Source organism: Odocoileus virginianus, chromosome 4 (assembly GCF_023699985.2).
Source record: "Odocoileus virginianus isolate 20LAN1187 ecotype Illinois chromosome 4, Ovbor_1.2, whole genome shotgun sequence".
Classification (NCBI taxonomy): domain Eukaryota; kingdom Metazoa; phylum Chordata; class Mammalia; order Artiodactyla; family Cervidae; genus Odocoileus; species Odocoileus virginianus.
The window spans coordinates 43543484-43561040 of record NC_069677.1 but is presented as its reverse complement, the minus strand read 5'-3'; positions in this window follow the sequence as shown (position 1 = coordinate 43561040).

The following is a 17557-nucleotide window of genomic DNA, read 5'->3' as shown; positions in this document are numbered from 1 at the left end:
CCCATAAAAAGGAGTGACTGGAATTGTAGTGGAATTCTGTCAGAAATTTTAAGAACAAAGAATAAGAAACAAGTACTTTGATGGAGCAAAAAATAACTTTATCTCTCCCTCGCACCATATGCAAAGGTTACTTCAAAATGGGCTAAACCTGAATATAAAGCCTTGTATTTAAAATGAGAGATAAAAATTCTAGAAGAAAACACATAAAATGTTTTCTGGGGTTGATTATAGTATATGATATGGTGGTATGTATGTGTCAGATGTATCTAAATTAGACTTGAGACATGTGTTTCATTGGATGTGAATTTTATTCAAACGATGTTTAATGAGGCAGGTAAAAGATAAGGGACATGGTTTCAGTGCAATGAGCCACTGACACTCAACTGAGAGGCTGGTGTCAATGTCAGATTACCATGTACTTCCTGGGAAGAGATGCAGTCTAGACTTCCCAACCAACTGGCTGAGGATGTTAGTGTGTGAAAGTGTAAAAAAAAAAAAAAAAAAAAGGAAAGAGAGAAAGAGATATATGAATCTTGGTTTCTGCAATGTGGTTTTGTAACTTCTAATATCTTTCTCACCTCGTGATTCCTGAATCCCTAAAGACAGCTATTGGGTTTCTCAGGTGGCACTATTGGTAAAGAATTTGCCTGCTAATGCAGGAGACGTAAGAGACATGGGTTCAATCCCTGCATCTGGAAGGTCCCTGGAGGAGGGTATGGCAACCCACTTCAGCATTCTTTTTTTTTTTTTTAATTTATTTTTTATTGAAAGATAATTGCTTTGCAGAATTTTGTTGTTTTCTGTCAAACCTCAACATGAATCAGCCGTAGGTATATGGCCATATATCCCCTCCCTTTCTAACCTCGCTCTCATCTCTCTCCCCATCCCACCCCTCTAGGTTCATAAAGAGCGCCCATTTGAGTTTCGTGAGCCATACAGCAAATTCCCGTTGGCAGTCTATTTTACATATGGAAATGTTAGTTTACATGTTACTCTTTCCATTCATCTCACCCTGTCCATTCATTCATTCATTCCAATGAATATTCAAGACTGATTACCTTTAGGATGAACTGGTTGGATCTCTTTGCTGTCCAAGGGACTCTCAAGAGACTTCTCCAACACCACAGTTCAAAAGCATCAATTCTTTGGTGCTCAGCTTTCTTTATAGTCCAGTTCTCACATCCATACATGACTACTAGAAAAACCATAGCTTTGACTAGATGGACCTTTGTTGGGAAAGTAATGACTCTTCTTTTTAATATGCTGTCTAGGTTGGTTATAACTTTTCTTCCAAGGAGTAAGTGTCTTTATAAGCTTTATTATCTTTCTAAATATCTTATCTAAATAAGCTTTACTATCTTTCTGTCCTAGAGGTCAGGATCTGAAATTGATGTTACTTGTACTGGGCAAAAATCAAGGAATAAGTGAGCCTTTGTTGCTTCTGGAGGCTCTGAGGGAGAATCCATTCTTTGCCTTTTGTGTTGCTAGCGGCCATCTGCATTCCTTGGTCCACAGCACCCTTCCATGTTTGGAGCCAGCAATGGTTGGCAACACCTGGCTCTGACTCTTATTCTGCCTCCTGATCCCACTTCTAAGGACTCTTCTAATTACTTCAGGCCTACTCAGATAACCAAGGAGAATGTCACTATTTTACTTTCACTTGATTAGCAATCCTAATTCCATCTGCAACCTGAATTCACCTTTGCTGTGTGATGTAACATACTCAAAGGTTCCAGGAATTAGAAAGTAGACATCTTTCTAAAGTGATATTAAGCCATATCTGAAAGAAGTTTAACTTATCTACTAGGCAAAATTCTCCAACCCTAATTTACCACAATTCCTAAGAGTGACATTGTGACTGTGTTTCTTATTTTGAGAAAATTTTCCTGTTCTTTCCTCGTTTATCCTCCGACTCAAGCACATTAAGTGGCAAACAGTAAATAACTCAATTTTTTTGGATAAAATGATTAATAACTAAGTGAGGGAGGAAAGCCATATTTATTTGATCCCACAACAAACTTTTGATTATATATAGCTTTCTAAAGATCAAATTGCCAATATCCACTGGATTATGGAAAAAGAGAGTTCCAAAAAAACATCTATTTCTGCTTTATTGACTATGCCAAAGCCTTCGACTGTGTAGATCACAATAAACTGTGGAAAATTCTGAAAGAGATGGGAATACCAGACCACCTAACCTGCCTCTTGAGAAACCTGTATGCAGGTCAGGAAGCAACAGTTAGAACTGGACATGGACCAACAGACTGGTTCCAAATAGGAAAAGGAGTATGTCAAGGCTGTATATTGTCATCCTGCTTATTTAATTTCTATGCAGAGTACATCATGAGAAACACTGGGCTGGAAGAAGCACAAGCTGGAATCAAGATTGCCAGGAGAAATATCAATAACCTCAGATATGCAGATGACACCACCCTTATGACAGAGAGTGAAGAGGAACTAAAAAACCTCTTGATGAAAGTGAAAGAGGAGAGTGAAAAAGCTTAACATCCAGAAAACTAAGATCATGGCATCTGGTCCCATCACCTCATGGGAAATAGATGGGGAGACAGTGGAAACAGTGTCAGACTTCATTTTTGGGGGCTCCAAAATCACTGCAGATGGTGACTGTGGAAGCCATGAAATTAAAAGATGCCCACTCTTTGGAAGGAAAGTTATGACCAACATAGATAGCATATTAAAAAGCAGAGACATTATTTTGCCAACAAAGGTCCATCTGGTCAAGGCTATGGTTTTTCCAGTGGTCATGTATGGATGTGAGAGTTGGACTGTGAAGAAAGCTGAGTGCCGAAGAATTGATGCTTTTGAACTGTGGTGTTGGAGAAGACTCTTGAGAGTCCCTTGGACTGCAAGGAGATCCAACCAGTCCATCCTAAAGGAGATCAGTCCTGGGTGTTCACTGGAAGGACTGATGCTGAAGCTGAAAGTCCAGTACTGTGGCCACCTCATGCAAAGAGTTGACTCATTGGAAAACACCCTGATGCTGGGAGGGACTGGGGGCAGGAGGACAAGGGGGCAACAAAGGATGAGATGGCTGGATGACATCACCAACTCGATAGGCATGAGTTTGAGTAAACTCCAGGTTTGGTGATGGACAGGGAGGCCTGGCATGCTGCAATTCATGGGGTCACAAAGAGTCAGACACGGCTGAGCGACTGAAATGAACTGAACTGAACTGAAAGAACATATGCCAATTTTGAACCAAAGGATTTTGTTGGATTTCATTTGTTTCTTCAGGAGTTTTATTCAAAAATTTAAAAAAAATATATAAATATTAACAATAAATATAGCCTACATACTTAAATATTTAGCTAAACAGGCTTAAAAGTTATTAATAGAACTGTGTAAAAATTCATAATTGGACAATGAAATGGCAGAATTTAAACCCTCAAATGAGCTCAGATGTCATTTGCGTCAGTAAGTCATGTTTACAGACTGGCAACATGAGGTCCAGTGAAGCCAGAAAATTTGTCTCTATTAAATTCTTATTAGCATAGAGAAAGAACTGAAATCTTTATCTTTTCACTCACTGTTTTTTTATTTTATTTTTGTTTTTAACTTATTATTTATAATGAATAATAAATTTTAAACTAAACTGAAATTGAAATAAATGTCTTTTACCCTAAAGTTAGGTATTTTTGTACCTATTAATACTATCTCATTAAATTTATGCCAAACTCCCCTTTTATTTAAGAACTGAAGCAGTTATTTCTTTTGGTATTTCTGTTGTTATGTTTGGTATGTTAGAAATTATTTTTTAAATAGAAAACTATTATATCACATACTATAAGCCAAATCTTTTGAGTAAAACTTTAAACTTCTACATATTAATATATATGATTGAAGTTCATAACTTTCTTAGTTCAAATTTGCTTAAAGGTCTTAGCATCAAAGTAAATTATTATGTATCCCTATTTCTTTGCATGAAATAATTTTTACATCTCAGCAGAAACCACTGTTTGGCAAAAATTTTGTCCTCACATTAATTTATGTTAATAAACCAACAGATAAATTACTTTAAGGTGTCCATGAAAACTCCATTTTATTAATATTTTTCAATCCTTTTGCACATATTTGACCAATTTATAATTGATTATGAGGTTATCAAGTATAATAAAGCCTCATAATATGTAAGTGATAAGATACACAGACCTTTGATTTGGTTTTTTAAGCAGTGTCAGGAATTCAGTTCTAGAGGAATAAGAAAAACTAATTTGCATTGCACATGAATGCTGCACTCCCTATGCAATAGCATCATAGTATGTCTTTTCATATTTTTGCAAAATATTTCTGGAGAGTTTAAGACAGTTAAATTGGACATTCAAAAATAATTCACTATTATAATACAGATAAAAAAGAAATAATACCTATAAACTAGTGTGTTTTACTTTGTCTAAAATTTGAAGAGAACTGAAAAACAAAATAGTGTGTTGAAAAAGTTAAATCATCACTGTTCTAGATACATTTTTTTTTTGGCTTGAAAATCTAGCTCATATCATGACTTACATGACTTACACAAAAAGAAGTGATAAATCCTTGTCGACTTGTACTTGAAATTATTAAATACAAGATAATACAATCAGAATTTGTGACACAGTGAAATAGAAAGCATATTATTAAGAATTTATACATTCCATTGACCCCAAAGTTGGCGTTACTCCCATCCTTGTCACTTTTAAACAGCCATCATGTGTTGTTAAGTAATGAATAAAATGCCTTCTCAGTCTTTAGAGATGATTTTTAGCTATTGAAGTTTCCTTCTTCATTATATTGTCCAATAAGGAAATTTATAAACTTGGTAATAAACTGTCCATTTTAGTGTGAAATTATTTTAGAAACTGTTCCTAGAATCCTATCAAAATGATAAGGAGAATCTGTTGAGCAGTTCATGAATTCAGAGATCACTTCCATGTAGTTTATTATTAGTTGCTTGTCATAGACACTATAATATTTTAACCATTCGAGAAGAATTTTTGGCAGTTTAAGAAATGTGATTTCTTCCTCCTATAATAAAAGAACATTTCATTTTAAATAAGATACATTTGGATTTTCTTAAACTTGATGTATTTTACCTTAGATTAAATGTCTTACAAAGCATGCAGAGAACTGAATTTTGACAAAGGAACTCTTCTGCTAGAAGAAAAAGAAAAAGAACATCCTTAAATAAGTATGTGATACTTATCTTAAATAGCTGAAAAATAATCATCTGTAAGAAAATTGATATGATGTTAAAGGTTTAAATTAAATATGCTTGGTTTCTCTCTAGCAATTGTTAAGAGCTATTTCTAACTCAACAGTTAAGAATTTAAATGTAAATTCCCTATAAGTCAACCCAAGTGACCACTATTATCACTATTACTCAGTTAATTATTATTTTCATTTAAACTTGCATGCAAATAAAAGTGTTGCCTTTTGGTTCTCTTTACTAACCTCAATAATTTTTGACTGTCTTAGCCCAGATTTTTTTTTTTTTTATGGATTATAGTTTCAGAACTGAAAGTAGTATGTTTACCAGAAAAGCATTATGTCACACTAACAAGGTTAGAGGATTTGAAATCTGACAGACTACTTTATTCTGCATTCTTCTTTCATTGACTTTAAAGGTAGTATTAGTTCAGGCAAATGGCTTAATTTCTTTAAACTTTGATTTTTATGTCTATCATATGAATCATCCTGTGGAATTTCTTTAAGAGCACGGTGGCTGAGGCAAAATAGGTTATTTAATAAATAGTATATAACATTTATTATTATTATATTTATAGTAATAAGCTGCAGAGAACATATATTGGTGAAACTATATCTATGCTGCTTATACTTACACAAAGTCCTAAATTCATTATACTAATGTCATGAAGAGTCTTTTTTATTTTATATTTGACTACTGACAGTTTTCAAGCCCCACCTTTCCAAAATTCACTTTTGCTCTCTATCTGCGAATACTGATAAATAAGCCCAGGTGTTTCCCTCTTTGGAACTGGTAGAATATTCAAAACCCATAAGCCTTAGCCATGTTAGAGAGTCATCATTATAACCCCATCACTTAATCACCATAAAACTCCAAACTGATCGCCACTCCCTGCTCTCTCAAGCCATTTTTGGACCTGCTTGGGGGCGTCTCTACTCTCTCAAAGCCTTACTTTGTGAATAATCCCCTGGGGATTTTGCATCATCACTAGTTTTGACATTCAAACCAAATTAAAGATATGTATGCAGGGTTCATCTTGTGTCTTAGGGATTAGCAAAACAACTAATTTGGGCAATTTGAAGTCTTTCTAATTTTTGGCCTGTTTTTTTGCATAAAATGTGGACTCAGCAGTGGCTTATGATAAATTTTAGATATTTATTTTTATTGATACCTCTGTATATTCCATATGTTCCAAGCTCTGTTTTAAATGTTATACATGGATTAATTCATTTATTTTATTACAACATACATATCAGGTAAATAGGATTTTTATCCTTGACTGCACAGGTAGGGGAAGGAGAGCAGGGAACTGACAGTAAGCAGCAGAACTGAACTGGGGCTTACAGCTGGGCTGCAGGTTCCTTGCTTTTGTCCATGAATCCATGTCATTCTCTATGATGCCAGAGATTTACTGAAATAACAAGGAAAATGTTCAGTGAGTGAGGCAGATAGGCATGTTGGAGTGTGCAAATCATGTAGAACTAAACACCCATTCCTTAATTACTTCTAAGAAACAAGGCAGGTAAAGATATCCTAAAAATACTATGGCATTATGAATTTTTTTGATTAATGAAGTGCTAGTATCTTTTATCTTTTATTTTATTTTTATTATTATTTTTTTTTAATTTATTTTTATTTGTTGGAGGCTAATTACCTTACAATATTGTAGTGGTTTTTGTCATACATTGACATGAATCAGCCATGGAGTTACATGGCTGATTCCCACCTCCCTCTCTACCCGATCCCTCTGGGTCTTCCCAGTGCACCAGGTCCGAGCACTTGTCTCATGCATCCAACCTGGGCTGGTGATCTGTTTCACCATAGATAATATACATGTTTTTGATGCTGTTCTTAGCGGCCCCATGGACTGCAGCCTACCAGGCTACTCCATCCATGGGATTTTCCAGGCCAGAATACTGCCCACTCTATTCTGGCCTGGAAAATCCCATGGATGGAGTAGCCTGGTAGGCTGCAGTCCATGGGGTCTCTAAGAGTCGGACATGACTGAGCGACTTCACTTTCACTTTTTACTTTCATGAATTGGAGAAGGAAATGGCAACCCACTCCAGTGTTCTTGCCTGGAGAATCCCAGGGACGAGGGAGCCTGGTGGGCTGCCGTCTATGGGGTCGCTCAAAGTCAGACACGACTGAAGCTACCTAGCAGCAGCAGCAGTATCTTTTAAAACAGTGCTTTCTTGCCCTGTTTTCTTTAGAGTGAGTGTTAGGAGAATATGCTATAATCCAAAACGTCACCCTGATTTCAGTGGACATAGCAGAATCCCTAGGGCCCAGAGGCTGTTAGTACCTAGAGAACTGACAAAGCCGATAATTTAGACTCTTTTGCAAGTTTCATATATACCAGAGTGTGGGAGCTTAGTTCCAACATAGTTTAGAGAGTAGCCAGTTTAGTGAAGTCACTGGGGGTGTCATTGTTCTTTGGAATGTTAAGGAATCCCCTCTAGGGGCCACAATAATAAAAATAAATCCACCAGCAGGTGTTTCACATTCTGTGTGTGCTTATTTTGTCAGTGTTGTCACTTCCTTGTAAGACATTCCCTGTGACCAGTTGTCTCAGGAGAAAACAGTTAACCCTTACAAAGAGATGACTCTAGATGTTATGGTGGCACCAGCACAAACTGAACTGCTAGAGAATTCACCCTTAAGTGGATTTTCCCTGAAGCATACTAGAAATGGGAAATCTTGTCAGCAGTTGAATTTTGAGAGGTATTTTTGTCTAGGAGAATAAATTGTGTAATAGATTGGTGCTTTCTAAACATCCTATTGCCCTACATTTTCTCACCCTCTTGTAGTTAGGTAGTTAAGATGATGTGATATGATGGCATCTAGCCAAAGGGCAAAGAGAGAAAGTGATGAATGTTAGCACTGCCCTTTAGCTTTATCTCTCCCTGTGTTGCAACTGAGCAAGATTCAGGTTTCAGTGGTGCTTCTGTCATATGTGGTTCTAAGTGATTTTTACAGTGGTGTCCCTTCTGATCTCTCCACCTCATCAAGCATTGCATCTATAGTAGGAATGAGAAGAAACATTCTCTCTGTTAAGTAGCTGAGACAGTAAGATTATTTTATCCTAGCGTATTATAGTCTATTCTAATACATATGGTCAAAAATAATTTACTGGTGCTATCAAATGGTTTAACAAGATATTTGAATACTAGAAAGGAATAAGATTAGAGAATTAGTTCAAACAGATTTAAATCTGGGTTTAGAAATGTGGACTAAATTTGCTGCTAAAAAAGTGGAGAAGAGGAAAGAATATATATTATGATTTCATCAAACTTTTCAATTTACAAAAATGTTTCTTCTCATCTCCATATTTGAGTTATTTGCTGCTTTAGAACTTATGCCCAAGGGCAAAAATGGTTTCACCAGAGAATATAAAAGTACTCCTTTGAATTTTAAACTCAAACTAGCACTTGGCCTTTTTGGATATATTCTGAGTGAGCAATTTATGAGTTTTGATGACAGATGAAAACTAGCTCCAATTATGCAAGCTGAAAACAGTTATTATTCAATATCCCAGAATCCTTTTTTAATAGGGCAAGAAAAAGCCCAGTAAGCCTCATCCAATCAGATATACCTGTCTTGGATTTTGATTTATGATAACAAAATTTACTAGGAAACAACAGAAAAACTTTTGATGTGGCAAAAGTGCTAGTTACAGCACACAATGACAGAAATATCAGTAGTGATATTTAGTTTACAGTGAAGCTCTGTTTTCAGTACAAGTCAATTCATCTAGTACTTACTGGTGCTAAACAAGGAGTCTTCAGTAGAGCATGCAGGTGGGATACTGTCGGCTGTGGTCATGGGTGCATAGTATATGGGACCTGCATCTCCATCTCTAGTTCTGACCTCATGACCTACCTACAGATCTACAGATAATTCAAGAAATTCCTGTTTTGATTTAAATCATCTGTTTTCAATATCTAATATTTCAAATAAGGAACTACTAATTAATGAAGTTATTCATTTTGAATCCAGACATTATCAAAAGAAATGAATCTAAAAGGAACTTTGATCAACCAGGTTTAAATGGAAAGGAAAAAGAAGTCAAGAAAATAATGAGATCAAGGAGTGTAGTTACTGGAAGTAGGAGTATGAAAGAACTGAAAGAACAGGGGATTGAATTAAGGGACCTTGATCTTTAAATTAATATTTATGACATGGAACACATCTGGGTTCTGTGAGATGGATGTCAGAGGACATAGCTAAAATGGAATGCAAATAAAAGACCTTTGAATTGAGTCCATGAAATGAGGTTGGGCTCTTTGACTTGTCATTTATATGGACATTAGAATCGCCATTATATTCACAATTGTGGGAAAATTCGACTTTGCTGAATGTGAGGATGTAAATTAGAAATCAGTAATTATGACAAAGAGACATTATTAAGTAGTATTCTGTAAGATCCAAAGCTGTGCCAACAGGTAGAATAACTCTCATCTAAAAAATAAAAAAAAAAAAATATTTGGAATATGTCAGTGCCCTGTGGCTTGTGGAAAGTTGGGTAGAAGTGTATCCTTCATAGAGGGAGCTATTAAGGAAGTGATATCCTTGACATAGAATGCAATTTCAGCTAAGATGGAAAGATATAAGCTTTTGAAAAGAGGCTAAAGGGAATTTGCTTTACCTTAGGAGGGAGAATTTCAACAAAATATTTGGAACACTTAGGGTATCACTTATGGTTTGTTAAATAATTTATTAAGTAATAGCATTTTTCCCAGCAAGCACCATGAGAAGTGCTGGGAGTATAAGGTGAGTAAATCATTGTCTCTACCCTTTCAAGGGGTCTTATAATCTAGAGACAAAAAAGTGAAGAACCAATTAACATACTTCATGATAAATGCTTCAGGTGTATTTAATGAGAGCTGACATATGTTAACTGAATTAGGCTATTAGTTAAGGAAGATGGGAAATATTAGGAGGAAGGTTAGAAAAATTTACCAAGAAGGAAGTAACCTAAATTGTGCTATAAATACAAGGTAAGTAATTGTTCAAAGAGCTGGAAATGAAAATGTTATCAGTTAAACATACTAAAAGTTGCATACAGAAGAACTCGCAACTGTGAGCAGTACACCATGTTGAGAGATCTAAGAGCTAGTCATGGGTAGAGTGTGTGTGAGTGTGGTATGGTCACAGTGCAGGACAGGAAGTGAAAGTAGTCAGAGACTCTTGGATAGAGCAGTGGGAGCCAGGTCTTGAAGGGACGTGAAATGTTTATAATTATTTTGAATATTATACAAAGCAAGTTATCACATGTGTATTTTGAAGCAATATATCTGAAAGAGGGAAGAGGACAACTGAAAGGAAAGAGAGTTGTTAGAACATTGCCAGACCATACTGCAAAACCTCTTTCTCTCTGTCCTGACTTAAAGCTCGCAGCCTTCTGTGCTGTCTAGTTAATGGGTCATATTAGTGACACTAGGTGTTGAATGTGATTCTTCCAGAACATAAAGAGACCTCCCAATTACTGTGCTTCCTATTTCATGGTAGGTGTTTCAAAAGTGCAAATATTTGTCTTTTATTTTGGAAGTAATGTCCTGGCCTGCTTCCAAAGATGAAAGTGAAAGTGTTAGTCGCTCAGTCATATCTGACTCTTTGTGACCCCATGGGCTATAGCCCGCCAGGCTCCTCTGTCCATGGGATTCTCCAGGCAAGAATACGGAAGTGGGTTGCCACTATTTTCCAGGGTGTCTTCCTGACCCAGTGATCAAACCCAGGTCTCCTGCATTGCAGGCAGATTCTTTACTATCTGAACTACCAGGGAAGCCCACCTCCAAAGGGCTAAAAATTCACTGCTATGTCAGGTCCCAGAATTTTTGTAAGGTCTATCTTCCATGTTCTGGAGTACATGTGTCTTAAACATGTATGTTACTCTACAGGATGCATTCTATTCCTGCAGGGGGCATTCTAGTAAAGTAAATGCAGATGTGGTAGGGATCACCATTCTCCCCAGTAAATGCTTCTTCATTATTTGAGTAGTAGTATCACTATTATTACTTAAGCCTAGTCTCCCCTAAGAAATAATACTGTTTCTGGTTTATGCCTTGGTTGTGTGTGTGTGTGTGTGTGTGTGTGTGTGTGTGTGTGTGTGTATGTGTGTGAAGGGGTGCTTTTTAGAGAATTCTGCTTGGCCTTTCCCACTACATCCCTACTCCAGAATAAATTAGGGCCTTTAAGTGAATGTTATTCCAATTTTCAAGTATATAAATACCAAATATACATCACAGATAAGGAAGTGACCACTATGTGGATCCAAGGATCCAGTAAACCTATTGTGACTGAACATTGGCCAAGATTCTGGAGAGTTCACAGTGGACTTAACCAGATTCAGGACTCTGACTGTCTGCTTCTAAGTCTGCATCTTTGCAGCACAAATCCCTGATTGTTGGATGAAAGGACTCTCGGTGCCCCCTCTAGCTCTCATAATCAGAGTGCGTGCTGCTCCAGGAATGTATGCAAGGCTGCCTGCTAGGGAGCTGGGTATCTGGAGCTGGGTATCTGGAGCTGGTGAGGCTTCCCAGGTGGCTCAGTGGTAAAGAATCTGCTTGCCAATGCAGGAGATATGGGTTCAATCCCTGAGTCAGGAAGATCCCCTGGAGCAGGAAATGGAAACCCACTCCCGTATTCTTCCTAAGATATCCCATGGACAGAGGAGCCTGGCAGGCTACAATCCATAGGGTCACAAAAGAGTCAGGTGTGACTTAGTAACTTAACAACACCAAGCTGTAAAGGGCTAAGGGCTGAATTGACTGAAATCAATTATGATTCACTGTATGATACTTCCCCTGGAAGTCACACACCTTCGTTAAATTTCAGAGTTCTGAAATAGTTATATCAGACAGATTCTGCCAGAACAATGGTGATGTAGACAGAGATGGTACTTCCTACTTCCTGTACTTCCTATTCCACCATCACCACAGAATCCTCTTGCCTGCTCTTTTCTCTTGTCTCAAAGACACCATGCCCTATTACCCAGCTCCACAACTCAATGTGGATCAAGCACTCTTGGTTGATCATTTGGTTATGGTAATTATGATCTCCTGAATTCTGATGGTTACATGCTGTCACTTGCTTCTTATTAACATGGAGCCTTTCTAAGCCCATTAGTATTTATGGCCTTACTTACCATGAGCCATGTCCTGCAGAAAGAAACCACCAATCCTCCCAATAATGCTATTGCCCAGCTCACCAGCACAGTTCTGGCAGGTTTTGTCAGTGGTGTTTTCTCTTGGCCTTCCACTGGCACATAAATTTTGGTACAGTTCACTACCAAGTCAGATTAGTATTTATTGCTACAGAGAGGGCAGATACAGTCTAAAAGAAAGCAGTTAAATATTGAGGCTATTTCTCAAACTACTAACAGGGATTGTAGATTAAAATCAAAGCAATTTTTCTTTTAGAACACAATAGCATGAGAGAGAAAAAGGGATCTGGCAATCAAAAACTTGTCCTTGCAAATCCAAATCAAAGCTTAAGGGCATTGCAGCACAAACTTCATATCATATGACATAGACTAAAACATAAAATGACATACACAGTTTTGCCCACTGTACAGTTACAGAGCAGGAACCTATCCTGAGATTTAATATATCTGGGAAAGGAAAACAGATAACTCCCTGCTTTCTGGCCTCTGTTTTAGAAAACCAATCAAAGAGAATTAACACAAACCTCTAGGTAATTCTGAAACTATGAGGGTAGCGAAATTTATTCCCTTTACTGATTTGAGCTTCTGGCAGGAGGTAATTTCAGATTACCCATTCAAAATGGGGTCATCACAGTGTTATCATAGGTAGAGAGAGAGAGAGAATCATATAGCCAACCTCATTGAATGCCTCAAATATTCATTCATCCCAGGGAATAAAAGGCTGCTTAGAATTGAGAGCTACTAAGCTGTAGGGGCAAAAGGCAAGGAAACTCTAGATCTGAGAATGTACAAATAGATGGACAAAGTGGGAACTGATCAATGGGAAGTCTGCAACTTAGATCAGCAGTGATAATATGAGTTGAGGTTGGAGGATCAGTCAGCAGGGATGGTTCTCTAGGCTCCCCAGATTTATCACCATGAATTGACTGCTAAAAAAAAAGAGATGTGGTCATCACTAGCACATCATGTTCATGTGGTGGACACCCTGCTAGCTGTAGGTGTGTATGTGTGTGCGTGTATCACAGTACACGGGAATACTGAGAAAACACAGGGAGAATACTGAATGAAAGAAATCTGAATATAACTAAGCCTTTAGCCATCCCTAAATCCAAATCTTAAAGCTGAAATGATTGATTGCCTTGAATTAACAAGATCACATTTCTGTAAGCATCAGAAATGGGGTTGATAAACTGAGAAGAATTTTATAAAATTTCATACTGTATAGTGCTATATGCACTATTATAGTCTATAAAATATCAAATCTACTTCACATGTTTAACAAAGAAGTATTTATGTAGTGGAAACAGTCTATTGGTATTAAATTCTGCCTATGCTATTGACATAGGAAATTAGCTTTTCAAAGGAGCACTGATTAAAGTACTTCAAATGCTCACTTAATATTATTTTGATTGAAACATCTATAAGATCAGTATTATATAGCTGGTCAGTTGCTGGAGTTCAGTGGAAGAACAACACTCCTAGTGATAACCAGATAAAAAGCAGTAAGGCAGAAAGAAGAAGGGAGGGAGGTCAGGCAAGAAAGAGAGAGAATAAGAGAAGTGAAGAAAAGTGCAAAAAAGAAAAGTAATAAACCTTATCTTGAAGGTACCTCATAGCTGCTAAGGCAACCAGGACTTGAAGATCCTAGAGCCCTGAGAGAAGGAAGCACAACTTTCTGTGGATAACTTTTATCCTCAGGGATTGTGCTGAATTTTGGGTAAGGCTCAAATTAGAAAATTCAAGACAGAAGTTTACACTTTAAAGATAGAAAAGCCCAGGGAACTTTAAGAACATTCTCAGTGATAGAATAAAAATTTGGATTTTATAGACATCAGGGAATAGGCTTGAGGGGACAAGACCCAGAGAGAAGAGAGGAACCATTGCTCAACAGGTTTCTCCCCTCAAAGTCTTAGCTGTTTTCTTAAGATGTTCAGGGTCAGAGGCTAAACAAAAAGTCAATGAAAAGCAGAGCAAAATTTTTGCAGTCTCACATTGCTAAGAGGATAAATACTGGAGTTCAGGAAAAGGGACTCTACTAAACTTGCAAAATTCCCACTTGGGACCAATGAAGACTTAAACTTAGCCATGTCAAGAAAAATGAAGGGTCTGAAATTTTACTTCACAAGTTTGCCTGCTCCAATTTCACAGATACTAGCAAAACATGTGAGACTACTGGGGCAAAGGCAAATCATTATTTTCAGCACAGCAGGCAACACATCTGCACTGTTTATTACTATCCTGCAAGTCCTTTGTGGGTGCTTTAGTCGCTAAGTCGTGTATGACCCTTGCGACCCCACAGACTGTAGCCCACAGGCTTCTCTGTCCATGGGATTCTTCAGGCAAGAATACTGGGGTGGGTTGCCATTTCCTTTTCCAGGGGACCTTCCAGACCCAGGAATCGAATCCAGGTCTCTTGCATTGTGGGCAGATTCTTTCCACTTCCCTTGCCCTTTAGCTTTTACCTTGCCCTTTCAGGGCAAGGTAAAATTGGGTCTGGGAGGATGCCGCACACATGGTGAGTTTGTGTCATAGGTTTTGTGCCTCTGGCGGGCAGGGCCGTGTCAAGGGATGTATTTAGTAGGAAACTGGTTTCAGGGAGACTTTGGCAGCCTGTCGACTGATGAGTGGGGCTGTGTTCCTGCCCTGTTCATTTTTTGGCCTGAGGTGTCTCAGCACGGGGACACATAAGCTATTGGGTAGGGCCAGAACAGATCTTGGTGAGAAAATGACGGCCTTCAGGAGGACTCCTGTCCCTGTTGTGAGTCGCAGCTGCCCCCTGCCTTTGCAGGCTCTCCAGTACCAGCAGGTATTGTCTGGTCCAGGCTCTTGTGAGGTTACTGCCTTTCCCAGGATCCTGGTGTGTATGTGTGTGCCGTCTTACAGTGGAATTCCTGTGATCAAACTCCACTGGCCTTCAAAGCCAGATGCCCGGGGACTTTCCCTCTTGTTACCAGACCCCCAGGATGGAAAGCCTGACACAGGGGTCAGAACTCTTGCTTCTGTGGGAGAACCTCTGTGGAATAATTATTTTCCAGTTTGTGGGTTGTTCACCCAGTGCTTATGGGATTTGATTTTACCAAGATTGCACCCTTCCTACCATCTATAGTGGTTTCTTCGTCTCTGGGTGTAGGATATGTTTGGTAAATTCTAGCATTTTTTTGTTGATGGTTGTTCAGCAGTTAGTTGTGATTTTGGTGTTTTCGTGGGAGGAAGACTGTTCACATCCTTCTACTTGACTATACTGTTTCTAGAAAAAAGTCACAGACTATTTTACTACCTTTGTCTTTAACCTCCCTACTAGCTTTGTGAATGGACGATTTTCTACCTTTACAGTGTGTCTGCCTTTACCAGTGAACTTTTTTATTCCAGCTTTTAAAGTTTGTCTGTTTCGAACTGTGACCTTTTCTTTTTTTTCCCCTAGAGAAGTTCCTTTTTTATTTGTAGTAAAGCTTGTTTGGAGTTGCTAAATTCTTTTAGTGTTTGCTTGTCTGTAAAACTTTAAATTCAACTGTCAAATCTGAATGAGACCCTTACAAAGGAGAGTATTCTTAGCTGTAATTTTGTTCCTTTCATTACTCTAAATATGCCATGCCACTCCCTTCTGGCATGCAGAGTTTCTGTTGATGAATCAGTTGATAAAATCATAGGAGTTATCTTGTATGCAGCCTGTTGCTTTTCCCTTGCTGCTTTTGATATTCTCTCTTTAATTTTTCTCATTTTCATTATAATGTGTCTTAGTGTATGCTTTGGGTTAATCCTGTGTGGGAATCTCTGTACTTCCTGGACTTGGAAGTGTCAACTACAAATTGGCACTTAACAAGAGCATCACCAGTGACTGAAAAACAAAGGCGTTTGCCATCTGCCTCTGCAGAGATTGAGCCCCAGGCTGCTATAGCTGTTGACCTTCCACAACCTCTGAGGGGGTTCAGGGTGGAGTGAGGCACCCTGTGCTCCAGGGAATCTGGTGGGACAGGTCTTTAAATAGTTGGATAATTTTAGGAATAGATTTTATGATCTCAATCCTTGCATCTCCTCCTATCTAGAGAAGCACTAAATCCCTTCATGGTGACATCAGTTCCTCATAACTAACAAAAAACCTTTTTTAAAATGAGTGCTTCATGGTATTGAACTCCACCTTCACCAAAACCTTATATATTGTTTTTCCCCAACTGCTACTTTGGAACAGTCTCTCAGAGCTATCTAACATGCTGCCTCCCCGGGTTCAGTCCTCATTTTGCCCCAAATAAAACTTAACTCACAACTCTCAAGTTGTACATCTTTTACAGAAGGCTGTTTCCTTCCCCAGGGTAGGGGAGTTTTCAGTTATTATGTCTTCAAATATTTTCTCAGGTCCTTTCTCTCTTCTCCTTCTGAGACTCCTATAATGCAAATATTAATGAACATGATTGTGTTCCAGAGGTCTCTTAAACTGTCCTCTTTTTTTGTTGTTGTTGTTTTTGTTTGTTTTTCTGTTCGGTAACGGTGATTTCCACTATTCTGTCTTCGAGCTCACTGATACAGAAGAATGAATTATTTAGTCTATACAGTGTACTTCTAATTCCTTTTAGTATATTTTTCATTTCAATTATTGTATTATCTTATCTTTGCTCTGTTGCTTTTTTATTTTCTAACTTTTTGTTAAAAGCTCTGAACTTCTTGCTCTTGGCATCTATTATTCCTCTTCCAAGTTCTTGGATCATCTTTACAATCATGACTCAACTCTTTCATAGGTAAGCTCCCTATCTACATTTCACTTTGTTATTCTTCTGGGGCTTTCATCTTGTTCCTTTGTCTGGAACATGTTTCTAGGCCACCTCATTCTGTCTATGTTGCTATTTGTACTTTTATGTATGTGGTAGGTTAGTTACATTTTATTAACCTTGGAGAAATGCCTTCTGTAGGTGATGGCCCATGCATCCCAGCAGTGTCTCCTCTTGTCATCCAAACCATATGCTTCAGGGTTTCCCCCTAAGTGGGTTGCATGGGTCCTCTGTTGTGTTTGGGTGACTAGTCTGGTAGGCTTGGTCAGACCCTGACCTGGTTGGTTGTTAGGCCTTGTCTTAGTGGTTGCTGCTGGCTGCTGTTTAGTGGTGCCTGGTCATGAGGTGACTGGCTGCAGACCCCTAGGAGGTTTTGGGGCTAGAGCTGGCACATTGGTGGATGGAGTCAGGATCTCAAAGACTCCAGGG